A 25,716-nucleotide genomic window follows, 5' to 3' on the forward strand; every position below is an offset into this window, starting at 1 on the left:
TATATATATATATATATATATATATATATATATATATATATATATATTATACACACACACACACATCATATATTCTCTCCTCTCTGAACACTGATATCTATTCATTCTTCACAGCTATTTTCCTTCTCTGCCTCTCTGTATATCTACGAAATTTAATAAAATAGAGCATTAAATGGAGTTAATTGTTTCCACTTGGGTGATAAAGGTGTGCCTACAAAATACAGATATGGTAAACAGGTAACATGAAACACATCAACCCGGAATCCTAATACAAAAGCATAAGTATGTGAGGTAAGTATGGAGGAAAAAACTCACTCATGAAAGTTATTTTGGGTCATTTAAATAATCCATGAACAGTAACATTACATGTTCTATTATTTTGTGTATGAAAGAGGTGGATCTAAAGCCCAGTGAAGCCAATAGGAAGACTCCTATTGACTTTGGCAGGCTTGGGATCAGGCCCTAATTCAACAGAAATACCAGTGACTGTTATAACAGCTGCTGAGCTATCTCATTAGTTTTGGGGTTTAGTGCCTGGTCCTACTTGCATGGACTTCAATGAGAGCATCATTTGGCTCTAAATGATCTTTGGGTAAACTAATGGTCAAATTCCACAATGACACCTCATGAAAACACATTCCTAACTGGTTTCAGAGTGGTAGCCATGTTAGTCTGTATCGGCAAAAACAACGAGGAGTTCTTGTGGCACCTTAGAGACTAACAGATTTATTTGGGCATAAGCTTTCGTGGGCTAAAACCCACTTCATCAGATGCATGGAGTCATGCTTGAAGACAGTGTCTTGTTACACAGGATAGTAGTGTATCTCTAAACATGAGAAAGGGTGGTTAGGAACTGTGAGACATGAGGCAGCCTCTCCTCCGCTGACTAAGAAGTCATTGCACTGAATATTGGCATACCTTGGAAAAATAAGAGATGGTTCATACAGTATCATGTGAATGGTGGCTCTTTACACCAGGACAGTATAGTTCTGTGGATACACCCTGACACCAACCTATCATTCTCCAGAAACATGTTACATGGTTTTTGAGATACAGATGGAGAAGCTGCATCAGCTTGCATCAAACAACAAACATCCTTAATAACAGAGGAAGTTCCACATAAATTCAACTTTTACTTACTCGTTTGTTTGTAGGTAGCCAGGCAGACACATGATAAGTACCATAGAAGTGTTAATGCAATATGAGTAGCTGACCTCATACTGTGCATATATTTAAGACAATCAGTTCTGATGACTCGTATCCTAATGACCCAGTCTCATTAGACTCATGCCCTGCTTACGTCAGATTTTAAGATAATATAGATGGGAAAGCAGTGCAATGTTGATCACACTAATTTACAAAAAAAAAAAAAAAAAATGATCTAGATACATGGATTTTTTTTTTCTTTTTTTGGGGTGGGTGGCTGGGTTCCGATTTGGGCTAGCTCTCCTGCTACATAATATAGATGGAGCAGAAACCCAGAAAAGGCCCAGCACACACCAAAAAAAGGCATATCATAGAGGTGTGAATTAGCTAGAAAAGGGGGCAGGGAAAGACAGAGAGACATCAAACTCTGAGAAGCTGAGTAAGTCCTTGACCTTTAGCATCATGGCAAACCCCAAAGGGATGTAGCCTCCTTGCAGAAGGATTGCCAGAAAAGGACCATATGCCTAAGCCAGAAGATCAACCAAGGACACAACTGGATTCAGGATGAAAGATTTAAATTAAACCAGGTGCATGACACAGGAGCCCCTATATCAGCTGTACACCATCTTGGCTCACCCTTACGCTGGAGTAATCCTTCCTTGGCCAAACATACAGCCTTTGAAGCGGAAGTATGTTGGTGGTACAGTGAAAAACAGCTGCCTCACACCTAATGGTCTGGTCCCCAAAGCTAGCAAAAAATCTGACTGATACCATCTGCATCTAGACAGACAATTCCCATGACAAGCTTCAGTCTGAGAAATCCAATATAATGCCTGAAAATTGTACTTTATGCTGAAAATGCCCATAGGATGAGATGGTCACCAGAATGCTATGATACTACCCATGATATAGTTATAGGACAGCGCTTCTTTTATTCCATGCCTATGCAGGCAATAAATATTGCCACCTATAGATGCCCACAGACAGCTACTATTTACGAGGAAGAAAGAGTAGTACAATGGCATCAGTGCAGATCACGTCGAACTAACCTGTTTAAATATAAATCAGCTTATTAAATTGAGAATAAATAAATCAGATGATTGCTAATGATTCAGTTCCTGCCCCGGATCCATATTCAGACGTTTTAATCCGACCCTCGAGCTCCTACTGGGGAGCAAGGTCCGGGGCTAGCCCTGCTCCAGCGCTCCAGCTAGGGAGTGGAGTTGGGGACTTGCTCCACTCTGTACATGCCGTGGCATGGCTCTCGGAAGCAGCAGCATGTCCTCCCTCCGGCTCCTACGTGTAGGGGCAGCCAGGGGGCTCCACACGCTGCCCCTGCCCCAAGCGCCGCCCCTGCAGCTCCCATTGGCCTGGAACTGCGGCCAATGGGAGCTGCTGGGGAAGTGCCTGAGGATGGGGCAGTGCACAGAGAGCTGCCTGGCTGCCCCTCTGCATAGGAGTTGGAGGGGGGACATGCTGCTGCTTCCAGGAGCTGCTTGAGGTAAGCAGCTTGAGGTAAGCGCTGCTTGGAGCCTGCACCCTTGACCCCGTCCTGCACCCCAGCCCTGATCCCCCTCCCACCCTCTAAACCCCTTGGTCCCAGCCTGGAGCACCCTTCTGCACCCCCAATCCTTCATCTCTAGCCCCACCCCAGAGCCCACCCCCCCCGAACCCCAACCCCTTGCCCCAGCCCGGAGCCCCCTCCTGCTCCCTGAACTCCTCATTTTTGGCCCTACCCCAGAGCCTGCACCCCAAGCTGGATCCCTCACTCCCTCCCGCACCCCAACCCCAATTTTGTGAGCATTCATCACCTGCCATACAATTTCCATACCCAGATGTGGCACTCGGGCCAAAAAGTTTGCCTGCCCCTGTTCTAGTAAGACAATTGCACAAACATTTATAGCTACACACTGGCTCAAACACAATGATTCACATAGACGTGGCTGCTAAAAAAAAAAATCAAACAAGTCCTTATTTCTTCAACTGTTCTACTGTGTTAGGTCAGTCTCTCATTCTGTATTATTGATGCAGCAAGGAAACTGGAGTGGGGAGGGAGGAAAGAGCAAGGTGAGTTTTCTGGACTCCAGGGATGTTGGGACTTTTATTGTCACTTACCTGCAGTTGCAACTTTCTGAGGAACCAATGGGAGGGGAGAGAAGACAGTGAATAGAAAGCAAGCGGAAGACTGAAAATGTCAGAAATTTAAGAAGCGATTTGGAACAGAAAGCTAAGTGAAGATGGTAATGGAACTGAGAGAGAGTAAGAAAGTTAAAGGGATATTTTAGTTCTGAACATGAAGCTGCATGTTATTTTCTAACACACAGTAAGACAGGAACAGACACACTGGAGCTGACGACCTACTGCCGGGCCCCTCATGTAATTTATACCTATATTTGGATGGATTTGATTTTTATTGGTAAATGTCTGCAAGTGTTGATTTCACCGTACACATACAAACTGCTGAAAAAATATTTCCATTGATAACAGTAACAATTTACAGATATGCAAAATAAGACTTTATTTGAAGTAGTAGATATTTGCTATGTATATTTTGACATGTGTTTTTGAAATTTATATTTTAACAGCTGATAAAGCTAACTTTTTTGAACCTCAAAGTCTACTGTCGATAAATAATTGTGACTGTTCCCACTGTCTGACCCTCCCCTGAGAATTTCCTGTAACTGTGAAAATTTAAATCTAAGAAAAAAATCCCACTTAAAACCAGATATTATCTGTCAAAATTATAGAAAACTAAAAATCAAATTCTACCAAGCCTACTTATACCTGTGCAAATTGGAATGCAAGGAGTGTGCAAAATGTTATAATTTTGATTTGATCATATTTTTAACCCACTTTGCAGACCTTTTGCACTATTGTTAAAGACTACACAAAGAACGCGGCAGTGGAAAATCAGGTCTAAAGCCTGGAGAGGAGCTGGGGGGGAAGGCTGCATACTCACCAGTGACCATTACTGAATGTGTATAAAACACGCAGCATACACTTCCCCAAAGCAGTCCTGCCGTCACTTGACTTACTGATGCACACAAGGTCATGGTCGTGACCCAGGCATGCCCAGATATGACCCTTCTGTGGTGATAACCTCTGCTGGCAGTCCTACAGACTTCCATCCTCTCCAAAATCAGAACTTTGCTAGGAATTCTTTTGATGCAAGAGTATATGAGCCAGACCGGGATCCAGCTCACTCTCTCATACCTATGATGTTTTATCAGGATAAACTGGAGTATACAGTCATAAAATCTTAGTTTTGTTGCTAACCTAATGCTCAGAGAGAGCAGATCTGTAGATTAAGGTGGTGTATTTTTTACATAGTCACATTTCACACCATAACCACATTTTAATGAACTTAACATTTAAAAATAATAACAACGTACCTTTCTTTGGCCACTGGCAATTCTCCAGACTAATTTTAACTCCACATCAAAAGAGTGTTTTCACAAGAAACACCAGAACAGTCGTGAGATTCTTGATAATCCCTGCTACCAGGCTGCTCATAAAATTACAGTCAAGAACACTTCTAGCCTGGATGATTCAACCCGTTTGTAAGCTTATATAAGAATGGTCCATTCTATGCCCCAATACAAGATAAAATAAAAATAAGCTGTTGCTATTATTACATACAATGCTCCATTTCTCCGTAGACATATAGCACTGTTTACGAAGGGCTGAAATTCCTTTTAACGATATATTCTAAACGGAAGAAAATGGATATGGCAGGGAGATAATGTGGTGATATAAACAAATCCTCTGGCAGCATTATCTTAAATCTCAGATTTGCCTCCTTGAGATTAGATTCCTCAAGGGGGAAAACAAAAACAGCTCCTACATAGTACAGCAAGTGGTAGCAGCACTGCAGAAATGAGGAATAGTCCCTTGTGTTTCTCCACACCAACAAGACATAGCAGTGCAATGAGAACAAGCCAAAAGCCCTTTGGACCTACACCTCTCTTGGTTATTTATTAATAAAAATGCAATATGACGCAGCCTTGGCATTCCAACTCCCATGACAAAAAACAAAAACTAAAATAGTCTGCATACCTGACATACCACTGGTGCTAGAACTTAGACAGACCCTGTGTGGTGACACTGTACTGCACAGGTTGCTTTCCTCAGTGTGTGGTATCCTGGTAACTGCAATGACCCTGTGCATTTCAGCATCCTGAACAGAGAATCCCAGAGTTCTGTCTTTTCTCTAGCGCAAAGGTCACGTTAACAAGCATGAGGGTAAACGGGTTCACTTTTGCAAAGTGTTGAGAGCCGTCTATCAGGCTCTTCACAGGCTGAGGACCCACCAACATCCACAGAAGTTAAGAGCACTCATCACCATGCAGGAAGAGCTGAGCAGCTCACTATCCTGATCCCATTAAGAGCAGAATCTGTGCCTGTCCCCTTCCCGCATACAGTATATAAGCATGCTCCAAATATTCATTTGGAAAATCCCAGTCTTTTAAGCGTTATGAGCAAAATGCACTTTTGGCACAGAAAGCTAGCTCAGTATCTCTGCCCACTTAAGCTGATGGTGGGACTGTCAAGGATGTGTATGTGGTGACCAGGACATTTGCTGACTATTTTGGAAAGGATGTGTGGTTAATTTTAGTGATTTTTATTCATTGTTTAGGATAATCAGAGAGTATTGTCATTGGAACTTAGTCTGACGTACATAGAATGCTTCATAATCCATCAGTGTCTTCAGCATAGATAGTTTATGGTCTTACCTAATAGCACATATGTACTACTCTTACATTAAAATAATTTAAACATTTGAAATACTTATCAAAGACCACATTAATAGATTCCAAAGCCAGAAGTGACCACTGTGATCAACTACTCTCGCCTCCTCTACAACACAGGCCACAGAACTTCCCCAAGATAATCGCTAGAGTATATCTTTAAGAAAAGCATTCCATCTTGATTTAAAAATCGTCAATAATAGAGAATCCACCATGACCCTTGATAAATTGTTCCAATGGCTAATTACACCTCAATTAACAGAGGGCCCAGGGAAGAGAAAGTATAGTAACTAAAACAAACTTCAAATTCTTCATTTCCACACTTTTAAACAATAATAATAATAAAAAAAAAACCCAGCACCATAACTATGAATTACATGGCTTTCTGGGTTTTGCTTTGGCTATAAAATTACATTTTTTGAAGCTTTCTTTCTTTAAGTTATTGATATGCATTTTCATGCTTAGCTTTTAAATGCTGCCGTGTTTTTTACGGCGAGCCCCCAAAGGTATGGCGATAATGATTTCCTGAAGGGCATGAACAAGTCCTCCTGCGCAGGTGGAAAAATTAATTTGGTTCTGGCATAGCAATGATAATTATCAGCTTACTTTTTGATCTTCTATTTGATTCTACTGATGGAAAAACCGTGCAGCTTTGTGTGTTTTAAATATTAGTTTTAATGCAAGAAAGAATTAAATTGGAAATATTTACGGATAAGCACATTGCGGTGGGGGGAGGGAGGAAGGGAATATCACTAGATTTCCTTTTGTAAAATTTCAAAATATACAGTGCCTGTCAAGGGTGAAAACTTAAAACAAGGGTCATCTTGGTATATATGAAAAATCTACTCAGGATTTGAGCTGAGATGTAGCATATCTTGTAGAATGTCTGGAACTCCATAGTTCTAATCCTAACTCTTCCATAGATGATTCACTGTAAGCAAATCATTTAGCCTCCCTGTGCATCAATTTTCCAATCTCAAAACGGGGAAAATATTTATTGCACAGGTGCCATTAGAATTAATTAATGGATCTGATTCTGCCATAGGAAAGATACTCCAAATACTCCTAAGATATGGCAGGTTCAGGCCCAATGTTTACAAAGCACTACATAATTACTAAATATTATTTTTCATTTGTCCAGGACTCAGACTCCTGCACCAACACTGCATCTATATTCTTGAGTGAATAGGAAGCAGTCATCTGACAGGTATGCCAAATGATTTGCCAGTCCTCAAGTGAAAGTCTGTATACCTTATTTCTATCTGTAAGCAAGTATGTGTTAGTTTCTTTGTGGCAGACTCCATCTTTCTACATTCACAGGACCTATTACCTGCTTTGTCTTTGTCAGGTGCCTTTTTCCTCCCCAAAAATCTATTCCCCTGAACAATATTTGTCTAGTTAAGGAAATTTATTTCCTGCATGAGATAACACATAGTGCTTTGTTCATAAGACAATGCGGTATTTTGAATGGGAACTAGATGGCAATACAAAATGGAGAGCTCATCTCTAAAAGCCTTTTCACGCTTCAGTGGCCAAGGTATTTTCTTTCCATTACCATTTCCTTTATCTTTTCAAAAAGCTATCTTATCTTTGCAAGGTGCCTTTTTTGTTCTATTGCTGTCTTTATTCTGATGCTTTCACGCAAAAGACAAAGCTAGAAGGTTGACCACAAAGCACAGGCTTCAGACCCAACAAAAGCTTATGAGGGAGATTTTCAAAAGACACAAATGGGATTCCCATTGAAAGCCAATGAGACTTGGGCACCTATCTGCCCTTTTTGTTTTTGAAAAGCTTCCACAAAATCCAGAGTAAAGAGTAAAGTTTGCAGATTCACAGATTTTAAGTCCCGACTAGTCTGACTTCCTGTATAACACAGGCCAGAGAATTTCATCCAGTTTCTCCTGTATTGAGCCCTCACTTGAAATGACAGTGAAGCTGAAGCTCTATGCATTTGCGAGCCTTGTACTGTCAGTGGATCCTAATACCGACTATGAAAGTAAGTTACGCCATATAAGCGTCTTTTATACCAGTAGGACCACATCTACACTGGGGAGTTGTACGGCTTTAACTATGCAAGTTTCTAAACTAATATAGTTAAAGTGACACAAAACAGTGTGTAGACAAGCCCGAAAAGACATCAAGGATAACTTTTTTTTAAGAATACTTGGTGAGCCAAATCATGACTGAGCAAGCACCCACTGAAGTTAGTGAGAGTTCCGCCTGAACAAGATCTGCAGGTATACACCCAACAGCTCTATGGCAGGACTGCAAGCTCCCACCCACGCAACCAGTATGTGGTGAAGATCGCACTTTGTGCTGGTGTTATGTGGAATTAGATTGGTTTTGCCTTAGTACAGAGGTGCACAGCAGGTGAGTGGTGAATACTATTTAATTATTTACAGCATATGCTTGAGTGCATGTTAAGAAAAAAAAACAGATGTTTTGGGGCTAGGAAGTGTGGGTAAATTACTCATTTTTAACATGATACCCCAATATGATTTTACTTGCCTTCCAGACACTACATGTGGTATTTAGAGTTATAACATATCAAAGTTCCCAACACCAATATTTTATTTTGAAGCTATACCTTTTTTCTGCTTGTCAGTTTTTTCTCTTGTATTATTTTGTTACTAAAGGGCACATTCAAATACAGACACTCTTGTCCCTAAAAGCAGTCATATTGTACACAGTGAAAAGTTATTTTCCTCTCACTGGTTTGGTTTGGTTTTAATTTAGTGCTGATGAAAGCTGATGAATTAATAGCCCTGCAGACCAATCTCTTCTGTTTTGACAGACAACAGGTAGCGCACAAGCAATGCCAAGGCAAGCTTTCACATTACCGTCTGGCTATCATGCTTCAACCCTCACCGGCGGCAACCAACTTTAGGGGTAAGATTCTATCCTGAAGATTCAATAGACAGAGGCTGAAACTGCTAATAAGGGTGCCTATTAGCAGCAGTTACAAGGGTGAGTTTTGTGATGTAGATGCCCAGCCACTAAGGATATATACTGTAATTAGACACCAGTGGCTGGCCCATGCCAGCTGACCTGGACTCCCCGGGCTCCAAGGAAGAGAATATTTAATTGCAGTGCAGACATTCTGGCCTGAGCTCTGGGACCCTTCTGCCTCGCAGGGTCCTAGCACCTGAGCTCCAGCACAAGCCCAAATGCCTACTCCGCAATTAAATAGACTCTTAGCCCAAGCCCGAGTCAGCTGGCATGACCCAGCCACAGGTTTTTAATTGCAGTTTAGACATACCCTAAGAGCTGAATTGAGGCTACCAACTTATTTCACATACACTAACATCAAGTAATTGTCATCTGATACCTATTAAAGTGAACTGCATTGAGCCACTTAACTAGCAGTGAAAGGCATAGTATCCCATTACCGGTCTCCCTGACACATCCAATCCCATCCGCAAACTCCACCGTTGGTTTTGACTTTTGACTCTTCAATCATCCAGTCTGGCTTTCCGCTCACACCCCCATACATTAATCCAGCCGTGATCAAGCACTGAGCCATTGGTATCATTTGATTTCAGGCAAACAAAATAAACTATAAACAAAGCACAACGCTGAGGAAATGTCATTGTTTGTATACATATTATTAGATATGCAAAAATAACAGGAGTACTTGTGGCACCTTAGAGACTAACAAATTTATTAGAGCATAAGCTTTCGTGGGCTACAACCCACTTCTTCGGATGCATATAGAGTGAAATATATTGAGGAGATATATGTGTGTATATATATCTCCTCAATATATTTCACTCTATATGCATCCGAAGAAGTGGGTTGTAGCCCACGAAAGCTTATGCTCTAATAAATTTGTTAGTCTCTAAGGTGCCACAAGTACTCCTGTTATTTTTGCGGATACAGACTAACACGGCTGCTACTCTGAAACCTATTATTATATATGTTATCATAGTGCCTATCAGCCCCAGTCATGGACCAGGAACCCTTTATGCTAGGCGCTGTGCAAATACACCCCAAAAAGACTGTCCCTGCCCCAAAGAGTTTACAGTCTAACGGAAGAGACAACAGATGGATATAGATAGACTGATGGTGGAATACAAGTGAAAGATTCAATCCTGCAGTACATCTGAAGCATTACCTGATCCCCCCGGTTAGGGTCAAACTGTGGCTGTCTCTGCATGGATGTGCTCAAGTAGTTAATGTTACATGTGCACAAGGGTGCTGAATAGGGAAAAGAAGCCCACCCCCATCCATACCAAACCCACGTGAAAAACATCCACAACATTGCCACTTGCATTGCATTAGATCACAGCTAGCACTGTTAGCAATGGCCGAAAGGGTGCCCCACCCTATGCAATTTTACCACGCATTTGGGAAGGATCAGTTCAGCTGACATAATGCTGGCCATGACTTTTCAGTCAGTGTGGACCTGGACAAGTCACAAGATTGAACCCTAAAAACCTAAATGTTAAATCACAATTAGCTGACATGGTAACGGACATGATTTTTCTACACTTACTGCAAAGTTGTGGTAGTCTCATGTCAGCTAATTTGATTCTACACAACTATGTCCATCTGCAGCAAATTTCTGTAGTGCAGACAAACCCAAAGTGGTATCTCTAAGCAGATTGCAGTCATGGCTGGAGTTGTGACACCCTGACCATTAACTAGTGCTGGACACAGGAGAAGAAGTCCACAGTGCAATGTTTTATCTCAGGTGCACAGTTGTCAACTTTCACGTGGTAAATAAGCACTGCGACTTTCAGAATAAGCCAAAAATCAAGCTAATCTCATTTCAAAACAAGACCAAAACAAGCCAGTCCCTAAGAACCCTAACACTCTATGTGATAAGATCTCCCCGACGTGCAGTCTGGGGCTGTGGTGGGCCCGTTGTGCACCCCTGACTCTCTCCCCCCCTTGCCCCTGCTTGTCCCCCCTTGTCGGGAGCCGATCAAAAAATGAAGCAACAAGCTATAACAAGCCACAAGCCAATCTATAATCCAAACACTAGTCAACAAGCAACTCACAAGCCAATTAAGCCAAAAACAAGCCCAATTTCTGTGTTGTTGTTGTTGTTTGCGGGTTTTGCTCATGTGCACTCTCCCTAGCACCACCAAAGTCCATATGCCCTCACCACTAGCACATGCACATTGCACTCTCACCCCAGCTTATCAACCAGCACAGCTCAGTAACACAATTTAATCCTTAGTTGTGAAAAAAAAGCTCAGCTCAGTAAAATATGAGAGAGAGATTCTAAAACTGTACATTTGGAAACACAGGTTAGTTATTAATATCATCAACTGCAAACTTTGACTGGATTATCACAGAATGAGAACAGTTGGCACTTCTAGTTTTATTACTTGTAAATAACTGAAGCAATGAAATAATTAGTTTCTACAGGCGTCAATGGCTGAGGACTCGGATAGGTAAGACTGATACGTTCCCGGAAAGTTTCACACTATTTTTTTTTTAAACCAGCGTAAGCAATAATTATCATACAAGTTTTCACAGGGTTTTTCCTTTTACAGCTGCTCTTCTCAAGCAGTATGTAAATATAAGGAATACAGTGTAGTTAGGCAAAGTGCTGATTAATGAACTGTGTTATGGCAACTGATATTTATAGCTAAGAGGTAACTTCAATGTGTATTTGCAATTCATATGTTACTGATCGTATTTTGGATTGTGCTCTATTTCTGTACGCCAACTAGTCCCCGATCCAACAAATTAAGAGTAATCTCACTAAGTAGACTTCATTAAGGTTACTTCTGTGCTTAAAGTTTAACATGTGCTTAAGTGCTTTGCTGGATGGGGCTCTAGAGCAGTGTTTCTCAACCTTTTGATACCAGGGACCAGAACACTGGCTTAAAAAAATCTAAGGACCAGATGTGAACTCTTTACTCACTGCAGGATCATGCTCTTACTGCTGCTGGATATGGCTAGTGTCACATTGCAAGCTCTGATGTGCAGATGTAGAGAACTATGCTTAGAAAGATTCATTGCTAAACCAGGGTGGCAGCAGCAAATATTAACATAAGTTAGCCAGAGCCGACAGGTCTTCTGCACTGATTTGAATAATACTTTATTTAATAAGAACGTTGTCAGTACAGTTTAGCTACACTTATTGCACCTGCCTTGAAATAGGTGCTGTAAGCACTTTGCCAAATGCATTCAGTGGGAATTGAGGGTGCTTGGCTCCTTTCAGGATGAGATCCATACTCTGTGATTCTACCCAGCTGACTGTCACACGGAACAATCTGTCCCTCTGGAAATGGTGTCAAAGTCACACTTGCTCCAAGAGTCCCAGACACCCTAAAGCAGCAAGGAAGAAAGTTCTTCCCAGATGACTGAAGAATTTTAAAAGGTGTGGCAAAAAGCAATCAGGCTTCCTTGAAGAGGTCAGCTGTGGAAAGGAAAGGAGCAATGCAGCTGGAAGATGTACTCCTGCTGTAATGTAAGGGTAACACCCTGGCTGCATTTCCCTCCTTGGCTAAGAGGACTTTTTCCCAACATAATGGTTATTGGGTGGCTCCAGGAGCAGGGCCGGCTCTAGGCACCAGCAAAACAAGCTGGTGCTTGGGGCGGCACATTTTTAGGGGCGGCATGGCCGGCGCCAGAATGCCGCCCCTAAAAATGTGCCGCGGCCGCCCTAGCTCACCTCCGCTGCTGCTGCCTGGGAGGGAGGGGGAGATCCCGAGCGGCCGCGGCACGCGAAACAGCCGTTTCGCGCGCCGCTTCTCCCCCTCCCTCCCTCCCTCCCAGGCTTGAGAGCCTGGGAGGGAGGGGGAGAAGCGGCGTCCACGCTGCGGCCACTCGGAGTCTCCCCCTCCCTCCCTCCATCCCTCCCAGGCTCTCAAACCTGGGAGGGAGGGGGAGACTCCGAGAGGCCGCGGCGCAGGCGCCGCTTCTCCCCCTCCCTCCTAGGCTTGAGAGCCTGGGGGGAGGAGGCAGGGAAGGGGCGGAGTTGAGGCGGCGCCAGGGGTGGGGTAATTAAAAAACAGGGGGGGGGGGCAAAATTGTTTTTGCCTTGGGCGGCAAAAATCCTAGAGCCGGCCCTGTCCAGGAGCAACCTGCAGCAGGTAAGTGTAACTATATAACTGCAGCCCAAAGACCAGGAGGCATTTCTTTTATTCAGCCAGAGCTGGATTATCTTGGAGGCTACATGGCCCTGGATGAAAGAGCTGCATGAAAAGTCCTGAGAATCACAGAGCAGCAAAGTATGGGAGATGAATACTCATTTCAGTGATCTATCTTCCACCAGGTGATTTTTGCAGTTTACTGGTATTGAGCTTTGTTAATGAGAGAAGGCTTCCACCTATCTTTCTTCAGAGTAGGCTTACATTGAGGCAGCATCAGTGACCTTCCAGTGTCTGCACAAACCCACAGATACCCCGAGATTGGAGAAGGGCCTGAATCAAAACTCCATCTCCAAACAAACCTACATTTGTTTGGATCCTAACTGTGTAGCTGGCCCATGTGTCTAAAATATTCTGAAGCAAACCATTGGCCATAAAACAACCCTCCAGTTTGAGTCATTTGAATGTCAGTCTGAACTTTGTAGCTCACGGGCTTCTTCATAGTGAACTGGTTTGGACTCTTCAAGAGAAGATATATCACTGTGATTTTGCAGTATGTTCTATGTTCCCCTGCAACAAATGAAATCAGAGGTGCCAGGACATAAAGATGCCTCTCTTTACTATTTAATCATCCTTTTCATCAGCATTTATAATTAATTTGTAATTCATACTCAAACAGACATTAAAAATCACACAGACCAACTTATTTAAAAATGTTAATGAAGTGGTAATGAAATGGGCAACCTTAATACAATAGTGGTGTTGTGTCAGGATCCCGAAATGATTGAATGCCAGAGCCACTAGTAGGAAATTTCCTACTTCATCTGAATTTCTATATATTTTCTTTGTGCTGATTTGCTTAATAAAGTTTGTATAAAAAAAGGCAGACAGAGATCTATATTTAGCTTTCACTTGGTTATTCTTTACAACTATAAATGGCACAGTAATTAATTGTTTCTTAATTAGATATAGACAGTTGAAATAAGCATTTTTACAGATAATAAACCACTAAAGTTCAGTGCAAACTAATAAATTCATGATCAGAGTGAAAAAAATCAGGCCACTAAATTACAATTTGATGAAAAAACAACGAAAATGCTATATTGATATATAATCTCCTCCCTTACACAAACTTTCTGTGGCCACAAAACAGCTGATTAAACTGACAATGATCATAAAAGCCCTTCCCATCACCACGTCCAATAAGAACAGAAATGTTCACGCTTTAAAAAAAAAAAAAAAAAAAAAAAAAAAAGTCAGTGAAAATCTTTTATTTAGTTAGTTTCAGTTTCTAGAATGTACTTATTGTGCTCCTAGGCCCATGTATTAATTATTGTGTTTTCAATTGTACAAAACAAAAAAGGGACACACTGGCAACTTGAGGATTTAACAGCCTCCTGAAAAGCAAACTAAGTGATGCTACATGGAACACCTGACTAAACATACAGCGCCACCCAAAATGTCAACAAACCCAGATACTATCAGACCTACAGGGGGAAGCAAGCTTCTGAGCCAAGAGCCATTCACTGACAATATCCTACCTCCTGGGGCTTTTAGCTTGACCAAGTCATTTGATCTGAACCACTGGAAAATTATGTGAGGAAAGAGGCAGTCTCTAAGCTGGCCAGGACCTGAACCCTTATAGGGCTTTATTTATTAAAAACCAACACCTTGAACTCAGAGGTGAAAGTGGGCCGGTACGGTGTACCGGTAAGAAGTGGCCGCCGGTACCAGCCCGTACACAGCCGATGTCGCTGCCCCTTTTGCCCTGCCCCCCCCCCCCCCGGGCCGCCGATGGGGTGGGGGGAAAGGGGCAGCTTCCCCGGGGCCCAGCGATTTAAAAGGGCCCAGGGCTCCCGCCTGCTGCTACTGTGGCAGCGGCTAGAGCCCTTTAAATCGCAGCCAGAGCCCCAGGCGGCACAGGCCGGGCTGTGTGGAAGGACTGGGTGGGGGAGCATGACCCCCCCAGCCCCGCCCCTTCTGCCCAAGGCCCAGCCTCCAGACCAGTAAATCTTTTATCTTACTTTCACCCCTGCTTGAACTACTATTAGCAGCAGACTGCAAACTGCTGCTGAGGTGTAACGTGTTACAAGCGAGACACAACTCTGAGAACGGCAGCTCCATATTACATGGAAGCATTGAGAGTGATATTCGGTTGCTGCCCCATCCAGAGCAGTGACAAAGATATGGAGATCTGTGGTCATGCCTGCATCTGAGAGAAGAGGTTGTCAAGAAGAGATGAAAGAAAAACACAGTTGACCAGAACCTCCCTGTGGCTGCATGGCTGTGCATGCTGCTAGCAGGTGAAATGCAAAGCAGTGTGCCTGCTGTGTCAGGTAGCTGCCCTCTGGGGACACTAGATGGAGGGTGGCAAAGGAAAGCAGTACAGTACAGCCTTCCCATGGCTGATAAACACAAGGGATGGAATCTTGGCCCCACTGAATTCAGTAGGAGTCTTACCATTTTCTTTGATGGAGCCAGGATTTCACCCAAATGCAGAACTGAGTTCACAACATTTTGATGACACTGAAACCCAAACTACCTTAGTTATCTCCTCCAGCAGGCTCTAGTACAGGTTAATCAAGAGTGATGACAAAACAGAATCCTGTGGCATGGCACTTGAGAGAGCTGTTGGGACAGATGAGCAGTCACACAACACAGCCTCCCACATCCTATCAGTTCACCGTCTGACACCCTCAAAACACAATTCCATCTTCTCTTATCAGGATCCACAATTTTATCAACATCCAATGGCTATCAAATGCAGCCAACAGATCTAAAAAAACCTAGCAAAGATATTTGGTCTTCCATCCGTTGGGAAAAGATACCACCAATCCTGCCATATACAAATCTAAAACCACACTGAAAGGGCCCAAGAGAGCAAAAGGAAAACAGATAAAGCCAGAGCTGCCGTGCCACACCCTTCACAATAAGGTTCCCTGACACAGGAAGGTAAGAGACATGGTGATAATTAGTGAGATTATCAGCATCCAGAGATGACTCCTTGAGCAGGGGCCTAAAAGTTGCTCATTTGAGCAGTGCTGGCACCTGGCCTTCCCATATGGAGATGATGACACTATCCACCAATAACAGTTCTAACAGCCTTCCTGAATTCAACAGGAGGATTTTACTAGCCAGGTAGTATGCCGAACAAAATTCTTCAAAAACATTCTCTCTCTTGCAGCTTGCTGAACCCAAACACACACAGCCCTGGGCTAGTTAGGGCATGAGAACCACAAAGTGAAACTGACTAAAACAAAAAGTGAAACTGGCCAAGCAGTTTGTTTCTATTGCCCAAGCTCAGGGCTGAACAAAGAGTAAATAAAGAGAGGGACTTTGACTTCACACCTGCACAAGTAACTAAAACCCTCTTCCCTTCCCTCCTACACAGATTATCCAGGTCTTGGATTCAGCCATGTGGATTAAGCAGGGTTAATTATCTAGTTCATCCCATACTGGAAGAATGAGTAGAGCTTTGGTTCCACCCCCCATTCACTGGCCAGAGTAGCTGAACTAGTGCAAACTAAGGTGGGGCAGAGGGTAGTAATTAATGCTTGTATAGGCTAGCAGGAATTTACCTCTCCTTAAAAGGAAGCAGGAGGAAGGGGAGGAATTACGTCTGAGAGGTGCTCTGAGTCAGGAGATCTCCCAGGGCTGCTTCTGGGGAGGTGCAACTCATACCAGACCCTTTTGCTCAGAGCTGTGCCTGAAGTCTAATTGTAGCCCTTAAGGACTATGATTCCATTCAAGTTACTACTGTGGCAACTTCTTACTCATATTTAACAGATAAGAAAGAATACAGCTAAATAGGCATTGCTCATGCAAATGTGGGAGAGGGCCCAGCATTTTGTGGCATGTGAGAGGCTTCTGAGAATTGGGCCCCTTTTGGGGGAGGGGATAAGCCAGGGAAAGAAAAAGTAAGAATTTCATTTCACAACTACCCCTAAATAAAAATGAACTAAAAGTTTAATCTTGCCCTGAAATCCTGGCATGCCAATAGTATTGGCAAATGAAAACCAAATTAAACATATATGAATGGTGTCCCATACCAAATCTAATCACTTATTTTTAAATTTGGAAGGGCTTGAACAATTGAAAATATCTGGGCTGGGCTTAGAAAGAAATTCCACACATCCTTTTCATGCATCACAACGGCATAGCTAACTATAATACATGGCACTGAAAAGAAAGGAAAAAAATGTTAAACAATAAAGAAATACAAAAGAAAAACTGTAAAAATTTGCCTAACCCTTATGATGTAAATGAACAAATATGCATTTAGCATAGCTTGTTTTTACTTTCTGCTGCAGGTAGGGTCAAGATACCATTATAAAAGGGAATAACTCTGTACATAATAGAAATATTTATGTAATGAATAACTTTGGTGTGCTGGCTAGATAAGGGAAACGCAAGTCTGACCCTAGTTCATTTCTCTCCTGTGTGAATTAGCAGTCGCTACATTGAAGTCAATAGACTTACACTCACACAAGTCTATTTTAAGCCTATGTAAAATGAGTGTAAGTAAGGAGAAACAGGCCATGGATTTTAGTCATACATGTGAATGACGACAAACTTCTACATCTCTATAAAATATCTTTATTTCTGATGCTACAAAAGGGTGTGCTGTCAGAAGTTATTTTGTTTGTGAATATTTGATTTTGGTTTCATTTTGTGTTGTGATATAATAAATAGATTATATACCCCAACTAAAGTTTAATTGATACACAGTTTCTACTTTGGCCAATCTGAAAAACGCATTGCCATATACCCACAATTTTCCTACTGAAAGATTTCCAGAATAAATATAAAATATGACTTTCTTTGCAGTATATTAACAGCATCTGGGGGGACTGTGTGGATCAAGAGAGTTAACAAGATAAAGGCTTTCATCTCTATATTGCCATTTCAAATTCAGTCCAGATCAGTCATGACCAAAAACTGTTACCATCTGATGGCTGTAATGGTCCCATGTGAAATGAGTCAGTGGGCTCAAGTCCAATTTCCAATAGACAAGCACCCACATCACAAAAACAACCGCTCTTGCCACTAATTGAAACCATTCTCTGCGGTGGCTAAGGAATGACTGGGCAGAGACTGAACTACCCTCTCACAGAGGTCTCTCCAGGCATTGAATTGTGCTGGGGAGGAGCGATGGTCCAGTGGTTAGGGTGCTAACCTGGGCTACAAGAGATTGAGTTCAATTCACTGCTCATCCGGACTTCCTGTGTGACCTGTACAAGTCACTTAGGCCAAATCCTCAAAGGTATTTGAGGATCTGGGCCTTAATCAACCTGTGCCTCACTTCTCCACCGGCAAAACAGGGATAAAAGAAACTTCCCTACCTCACAGGAGTGTTGTGAGCCTAAATACATTGAAGATTGTGAGGTGCTCAGATACTAAGGTGGTGAAGGCCATATTAGATAGAGAGGAATAGGTAGGGCACATTGGTGGGCCATTGTGGGAAAGTTAGCATATGCAGTAGCAGTGCAATTTCTGTTGTTTATTTTTAACTGTGTTACCAAGGTGCCTCGAAGCTTCAACCAAGATCAGGGCACCATCGTGCTAGCACTGTACATACACATAGTTAATGGAGACAGTCCCTGTTTTTAAAATAAGAGTGACAAAAGGTAGGAGAGGAAATAGAAGCACAGACATACCTCTGTCCAAGGTTACATAGCCAACAATGGCCATAACTAGGAATATAAACCAGGTTTCCTGATTCCCTGTCCTGTGACCTATCCACTAGATCATAGTCTCATGTACTATAATTCAGCACTTTTTACTAACATTAACCTTAGTGGCACTGTCCATACGAAATCTAGTTAAATTTTAAATCCTCCATTTGTCCATTAATTTCTCTGCCAAACTGTGTTGTCCCTATTTTAAAAAATGTATTCCTTCCCTTGTTTTTACCTAAAAAGTCCAACACAAATAACAAGTGGAACAGGGAAGATGACTATACAAAATGCCATCAAATTCACAAAGTGAGAACATTAGAAAGAATAGAGCTCCTCCCGCCCATCACCATCCCAGCTCAGTTATAGCAATCTGAAGTGCTATCGTAACAATAGCTGGGACAATATTTTTAGACAAAATTATGGCTTAAGTTGAAAGCATCCTTTACAAACAAACAATAAATCATCTACAGTGGACAGAATAAAAGAAATATAAAAACATCCCAACCCAACCCCCACCCCCCCCACCACACACCAAATCTAACCAAGTCTATCTATCACTAAGCTTGTGTCACAAGCCAGCTCACAAAGAGCATAACTTCATCACACATTAAAACAAGACAACTGCAGCTTCCAACTACAAAAACACAATATAGGGATGCAGTACCAGGCCTAAGGGCAATGTTAACCCACCCACATTCCTATATATAATTTTCCTTAATTTACCAAATAAAGTTGAAAGCCTCCAAAACAAAAACTGTGTTAAAATATCAGCTCTTCACAAGGATAAACCATCAGCAATAATACTACAAAGAGACAGATTCTGATCCGCTTACTAAAAAAATGTAAAAAAAAAAAAATTCTAAAATTTTTTTTCTTCATCAAAAAAAATGGGGTTAATTGTGAAACAAGGTACACCTCTACCTCGATATAATGCTGTCCTCGGGAGCCAAAAAATCTTACCGCATTATAGGTGAAACCGCGTTATATCGAACTTGCTTTGATCCACCAGAGTGCGCAGCCCCGCCCCCCTGGAGCACTGCTTTACCGCGTTATATCTGAATTCGTGTTATATCGGGTCGCATTATATCGGGGTAGAGGTGTACTTCTCAGCATGAGAAAAGGTATCAGAATCTGTCCCAATGCCAGAGTTCTTGTGCTCACGGACATAGACACACGCACAAGGCACTATCCCTCCTTTCTTTCTAACAGTTTTGATCATGTGAGCCAGAAGAGGGTTGTGATGGATCAGAATCCAGGTTGAGTCAGAGAGTGAGTTTCTTGTCCATTTCAGATCTCTATACACTTGTAAGCATGGGCACACTATAGATAATCTAATTCTATTTGTCTTTTTAAATGACTAATATTTATTAACCCCAGTGGCTTTTGAATATTTTTTAGGACTTTAAAAATATTAGATTTCACCTGTTGTTTTGGTTGAAAAAATAAAAGACTATTCATTCATTCACTTATATCACACAGAAAGAAAACTTTGTTAGCACTAATAAGTATTTTTTATGAAAGCACAATCCAAAAAGATTTGCATCCATGGTCTTTTAAATGAATTTATATCAACACGCTCTTTAGTAAAGCAAAACCACGAACTTTAATATATTATTAACCACCAGGGGGAGCTTCTACAGCCTCTAGAACAGTGGTTCTCAACCTTTCCAGACTCCTGTACCCCTTTCAGGAGTCTGATTTGTCTTGTGTACCCCAAGTTTCACGTTACTTAAAAACTACAAATCAGATATAAAATACAAAAGTGTCACAGCACACTATTGCTGAGAGATTGCTTACTTTCTCATTTTTACCACATAATTATAAAGCAAATTGATTGGAATATAAATATTGTGCTTACATTTCAGTGTGATACTTGAGCCTGTTTTTCACTTCTGAGCCTTATCTGAAGCCTGAGCCCCACGCAGCAGAGCTGAAGCATATAACTGAGCTTCTCAGGACCCCCTATGGCATGGAACCCCAGGCATTTGCCCTGCTTGCCACACCCTATGCCAGCCCTGAACTTGCGCCCCCCCCCCGAAACCTGTCCCTTGGGGGCAGCAACCCCCAGGTTGAGAAACACTGATCTAGATGAGTTGAATACCCCCTAGAAGACCTAGGTGTACATGGGTTCCCCTGGTTGAGAACCACTGCTCTAGAAAAGAACAGAAACGTAACAAAAAACAAATTTAGCTTAAGGGCTACAGAGTTGAAACCTTGTATATTCCCTATTTCATCCTAAGCTTTGTGAGCATTCAAAACTTGATTATATTTTGTTTCCCCTACCAAAGAGAGCTAGTGAAATATTTTAGTTAGACACAGCATGATTAAGGCTGATAAAAATTAAGTGATCAAAACTTAAAGGAGTCTCCTCTCACCTTGATATAGCGGTGTAACTTGCATAGATGCTAAGGGTAGTTATTTGCTTGGATCAAAGGGAGAGTAAGGGCACTTTAGTTATCTATCTCATACAGAGAAAAAAGCAGGCATACTTAATTTTTGTAATCAAAACACACCACCCTACAGAATTTAAACTCAGAGGGCCATATCCTCAGCAGGAAGAAAATGACATATATATAGTGATTTCAACAGAGCTACCTCAATTTACCCCATTGGAGGATTGGTCCCACATGCTTCTCACCAACACAGATAGACAATCCATCCAGTAGGCTACAAGCCTGAGTTTAGAGTCAAAAATTTCCAAGTGTTAAATTGCCCCAGGAGTGAGATCCTCTATTGTTCCATGAATTCAAGAAAAACACAATGAGAACCATGCATAAACATTAAGAAGAGTATGTATAAGCTATAGTTTTTTTTAAAGCAATTTCCTAGTTGATACCACATACATAAAAATCACAAAAATAAGATTTAGTTTTTACAATGAGAGAAATGTAAAGAAACTGGATTTTGATACTTCTAAAGTTATGCAGCACCTTTCTCAATAACAAGGACATTTAGTTTTATTATATTATTATTTAAGAGTGTTGGACACAACTGCAATGGTTTTGGTTCTTGTGACAATGCTCTGGTTCCAGATCAGGGTCCTGGCTACCATGCAGATAGAAGTAACAGCAATGCTTTTGTTCTCACTTAGCTAGACTCAGTATCCTGACTTCCTATGACAAATAATATGCACTACTATTTACCTAATAGGCTATATTTTCTCCATATATAATGTAAATACAAGTGTCTCAGGTATACAAGGGCCTATCTTTACCAATTTAAAAACAAACCAGTCTAACATAATATTGACTGTCTATCAGCTGGCTAAACATTGCTGTCTGGAGTCTAATGTAGTAGTGTTTCCAGAGTCTCACACTACTTGCTCTACTAGCATTAGACACTCAAACTACTACCAGTATCCAATGTCAAAGCACTTGGAATCTTCCACAATAGTAATGCACTGGGGCTGAGACAAGGAGGAATAGAAAGAGTGGGGGTGAGAGGTGAGTTACAAGGTAGAGTTGGAATAGGGAAAGGGGCAGAAGAGTGAAGAGAAGGTAAGAGACAACAGGGAAGGAGAGGAAAAACAAACAGAAGAGAGAAGAAAAAGAAGCGGCAGAGATGTGTGACCTGCCATAAACCGAATCTCTTGTCAGTTACAGAAAAGAAATTTTGCATACAGAACAGACCTGTCAAGTACAGGGAAGCAGCAGGATTGATGGAGGGAAAATTCTGACCCAAGCTGTAGAAATATAGTCAGAGACATGAATCTTACTTTTAAAATGTTGACCCTCACCCCTATTTTTTTCTTTTATTGTGGGGGGAACATTGTCTCACATCAGCACATTTCTGAAATGAGCTATGGAAATAAAGAGAGGCAGGGTCCAAATACATAATAATACTTTGAGGAGTCACTTGTTAATAATGACAGCGAAGACTCCAGGAGAAGCGAGTAAATCAGCATTGCTTCCATTTTACACATAGGGAAACTGAGCCTCAGGGAGGAGGCAGATATATGGCAAGGCCACACTGTAAATCTGTCACAGAGCTGGGATGAGAACGCTGAAGTTCTTCTTCGCTCCCAACCTTTTGCACAAGCCATTAGATTTTGCTGCTTCCCTCTTGTAGCAGAATCAGCAGTGGGAACTTTCTGAACATTATCCAGCATAAGCAGTGTGTCACATTCACTGGTGCTATACAGCTTGTCTCTCATATCTCAAAATGGTGCTTAATTGATTTTGAATCTTTTTTTTTTTTTTAAACGGAAGTGACACTCTATCCAGATGTAACTGAATGACTGCTAAAATGCCGTGTTTTAAAGCTGAAAAGAATCCGCAGAGACCTGCAATAAACTCCTTTTTTTTAGTAATCTGCTAAAAGCTAACCTTCAGTATCACAAGTAAGTCATTGTGTGCAAGAAAAGACCACTGTCTGTACTACTGCTGCACACACAATAACTATTCTACAGTATCCAATACTGGAGCGGAAACTCCTCACTACCAATGTAATGTGATTATGCATTATGGGGAATGCCCATTTAGTGCTACAGACAGTAAGAAAAATGACCAGTGAAAAAAAACAACACCCCACCATATTTACTTTCTGACTATTCAGTAGTGTTCACATTTAAAAAGAAAGAAAGAAAGAAAGCTACTGGTATACTGTATAAATTTATTCTATACATAGATACAATGGGAGATTAATTTATAGGTCACCATGCAAATTTAATATATTTCAAAGATTGTTAATGATCACACAACAGGGGATCTGCATAAATCCCTATGTCATGAAACAGAAGGCACATCTGCAGTGGAGTATACATATTTTGAGGCAGAACTAGACATAGAATGTCTGAGTTACTGCACCAATCTTTCTATCAAGTTATTGGTCTTGGACAAGAGATGCTGCGAATAGATCTTCTTGAAGAGCTATCCCAAGGCTTCACCTTAATGATAGGTGGTCAGATGCCCTCAATGAAGGCTGGGGTAAGCATTCCAGCAAGTTTCCTGAAGTGTCCCTCTTACTACCATCATTGCTTTTGTTGCTGTGGATTAAGTCTGAGCTAACTGTTCTATTTATTCTAGGCACTGGCATATCTTGGAGATGCCAGAGGCTGCATTGGTGAAGAAGATGGTTGACACTGAAGTCCCATGGTGTTTCCTGATCTCTCCACTTGGAGTCATGTGTATGTTACAGAAGAGTGACAACATTGAACTCTGAAGGCCTTCACATAGTAAGGCGGACACATGCTCATCATGATTGCCTGTGTATGAGGTCAGACTGAACCCGGAATAGTGCTGTTCCACCCATTCCCCCAGCAGAAGCTTTGAGCTAAAATATCAAAGGGGCTGAAAGATGGAGCAGTAGAAGCATGGAGATTTGACCTTGGACCATGGCAAGAAATAGGTTTTGAACAGATTGCTGCAGTGGTGTGTACCAGTTCATTTGGTACATTTTAATGTGGGATGTGTTTAGTTCAAGTCTTTGCTAAAATGTTATCTGTGGCTGCAGTAACATTAGAAGTTCCTTATCCAGGTACTACAGTATTTGCTTTAAGAGGAAATAAAAATGCAGTCTGCAACAATAACAGCCAGACCAATTGGTTCATTTTCAGGTGCCCAGACAGTGAATGTAGGGGGTGGGGAATGCGCAGAGACTATTCCCACCTTGCATATCCCATGCAACTGCACAGTAACTTGCACCAATACAATAGTTTACAGAATCACAGCGAAACAGATTGACCTCCAAAATACATCCCCATTAAAATGTTTCTGATTTCAGGTCATTGTGCATATACCCCAAAAGAGCCAATGACCCTCTCCTACAGGCATGATAACCTCAAGATTGTCAGGATGATCTCTTCCCAGCTGGGAGTTCCTCACTCCTTTCCATCAACAGACTGGCCAGAGACCAAATCCTGAGCTGGCAACCACTTCAGAATATGTTTATCGAGCGTTAACCTCCATTTAGCCATGATCTTCACCATAATGCGCATCTCTTTTATCTTTTGCTGCCAAAATATAACATCAGGAGGGATGGAAGACAGTTCATTTCTCAGCAGCTACCACAAATACCCTAAATATATATATTTTCCTTTCTGAATCTTTAAGAGGGAGATGTCTGACCTAGAATATAATGAAAGGGCATTTGATTCAAATTTTGTATCCAATGTTTTTTCTTACTTGGTTTGTTTATCTTCTTCCAAAAGAAAGTCAACATCGGCCAGTCTGATTGGGCAACCTTACTATACTGCAGAGTCATCAGTAAAGACTGGACAACAAATTGTCCCTTCTGGTTTTGTGGCAAAGGTTGAAAAGCATCTGGTGGTAACTTTCTATATGGATTTTCCTCTTGTCAGTAGAAACCATGACAGATATCAGCCTCTCCAGAGTCCATAGCTTCAGTCACCCTGTTCATATGCTTACCCCCATGTTTTTTAAATCAAATGCAGACCCTTCTGGATCTTCAAGGCATAGTTTACATAATGGGTCAAGTTTTCCAAAAGGGCACCCTCCATTTGCAGACATAAATGGGGCTTGCATTTTTGCATCTGCAACAGAACTGTGCACACAAATCAGCATGCTTCTACTTCTACCCTTCTGCTTGCCATGCAAATTATATAGTCAAGGGTGCGAGTGTGCAGACTTCAGACCACAACTGAAATCCATGTGCAAAAGTATAAGCGCAAGTTGTGTCCACAAGAGAACAGGCCAGGCCTCAGCCCTTCTGAAAATTTACACCATAGTGTCAGACATTTATCATCAATAGGCTCTCATAAAAACTTAAGGGAAAACATTCCCCCTCCCAGATGACTTAAGTAGGGTGAGAACCCCTTTCACCTTAAAAACCCCACATACCCAAGCCTGAAACCTCTCTTCCTCTTCCTACACCAAGCTTGGAGCCCAGCAGGATCTGGAACCTCTAATCAACTCCCCGCCCCAAGGCTCCAAATCCTTCCTTGCTCCAAGATAATTCCCCCAAGGCTTATAACTCATCCCCGTCCCCCAAACTCTAGGTTCAGAAATCCCTCCTCCAGGCCAGAACCCTTCTCCTGCCCACTTCAGTAAGTCCACATTTCCCACCTTTGTCCCCCAGATTCTTGACATTAACTCCAGCTCAGAAACCCTGAAAGCCCGTCCGCCCAACTCAACCTGC

General features: G+C 41.8%; 1 protein-coding gene across 5 annotated transcripts in view; it reads right to left on the reverse strand.

The window, feature by feature from the left end:
• Window positions 1-25,716, reverse strand: part of LOC113406994 (protein cordon-bleu-like) — a 237,895-nt gene that overhangs the window by 171,550 nt on the left and 40,629 nt on the right. Inside the window, exon 1 of one of the 5 annotated variants that reach the window (XM_026654021.1) lies at window positions 4,539-5,042. The exons of the other annotated variants lie outside the window; for them this stretch is intronic. The gene's annotated coding sequence lies outside the window, so the exon portion shown is untranslated. Of the gene's footprint in view, window positions 1-4,538; window positions 5,043-25,716 lie in introns of those variants that run through there. 5 annotated transcript variants of the gene reach the window in all.

The sequence above is a fragment of the Terrapene carolina genome, unplaced genomic scaffold (assembly GCF_002925995.2).
Source record: "Terrapene carolina triunguis isolate 2854851 unplaced genomic scaffold, T_m_triunguis-2.0 Scaffold179, whole genome shotgun sequence".
In the NCBI taxonomy this organism is placed as follows: domain Eukaryota; kingdom Metazoa; phylum Chordata; order Testudines; family Emydidae; genus Terrapene; species Terrapene triunguis.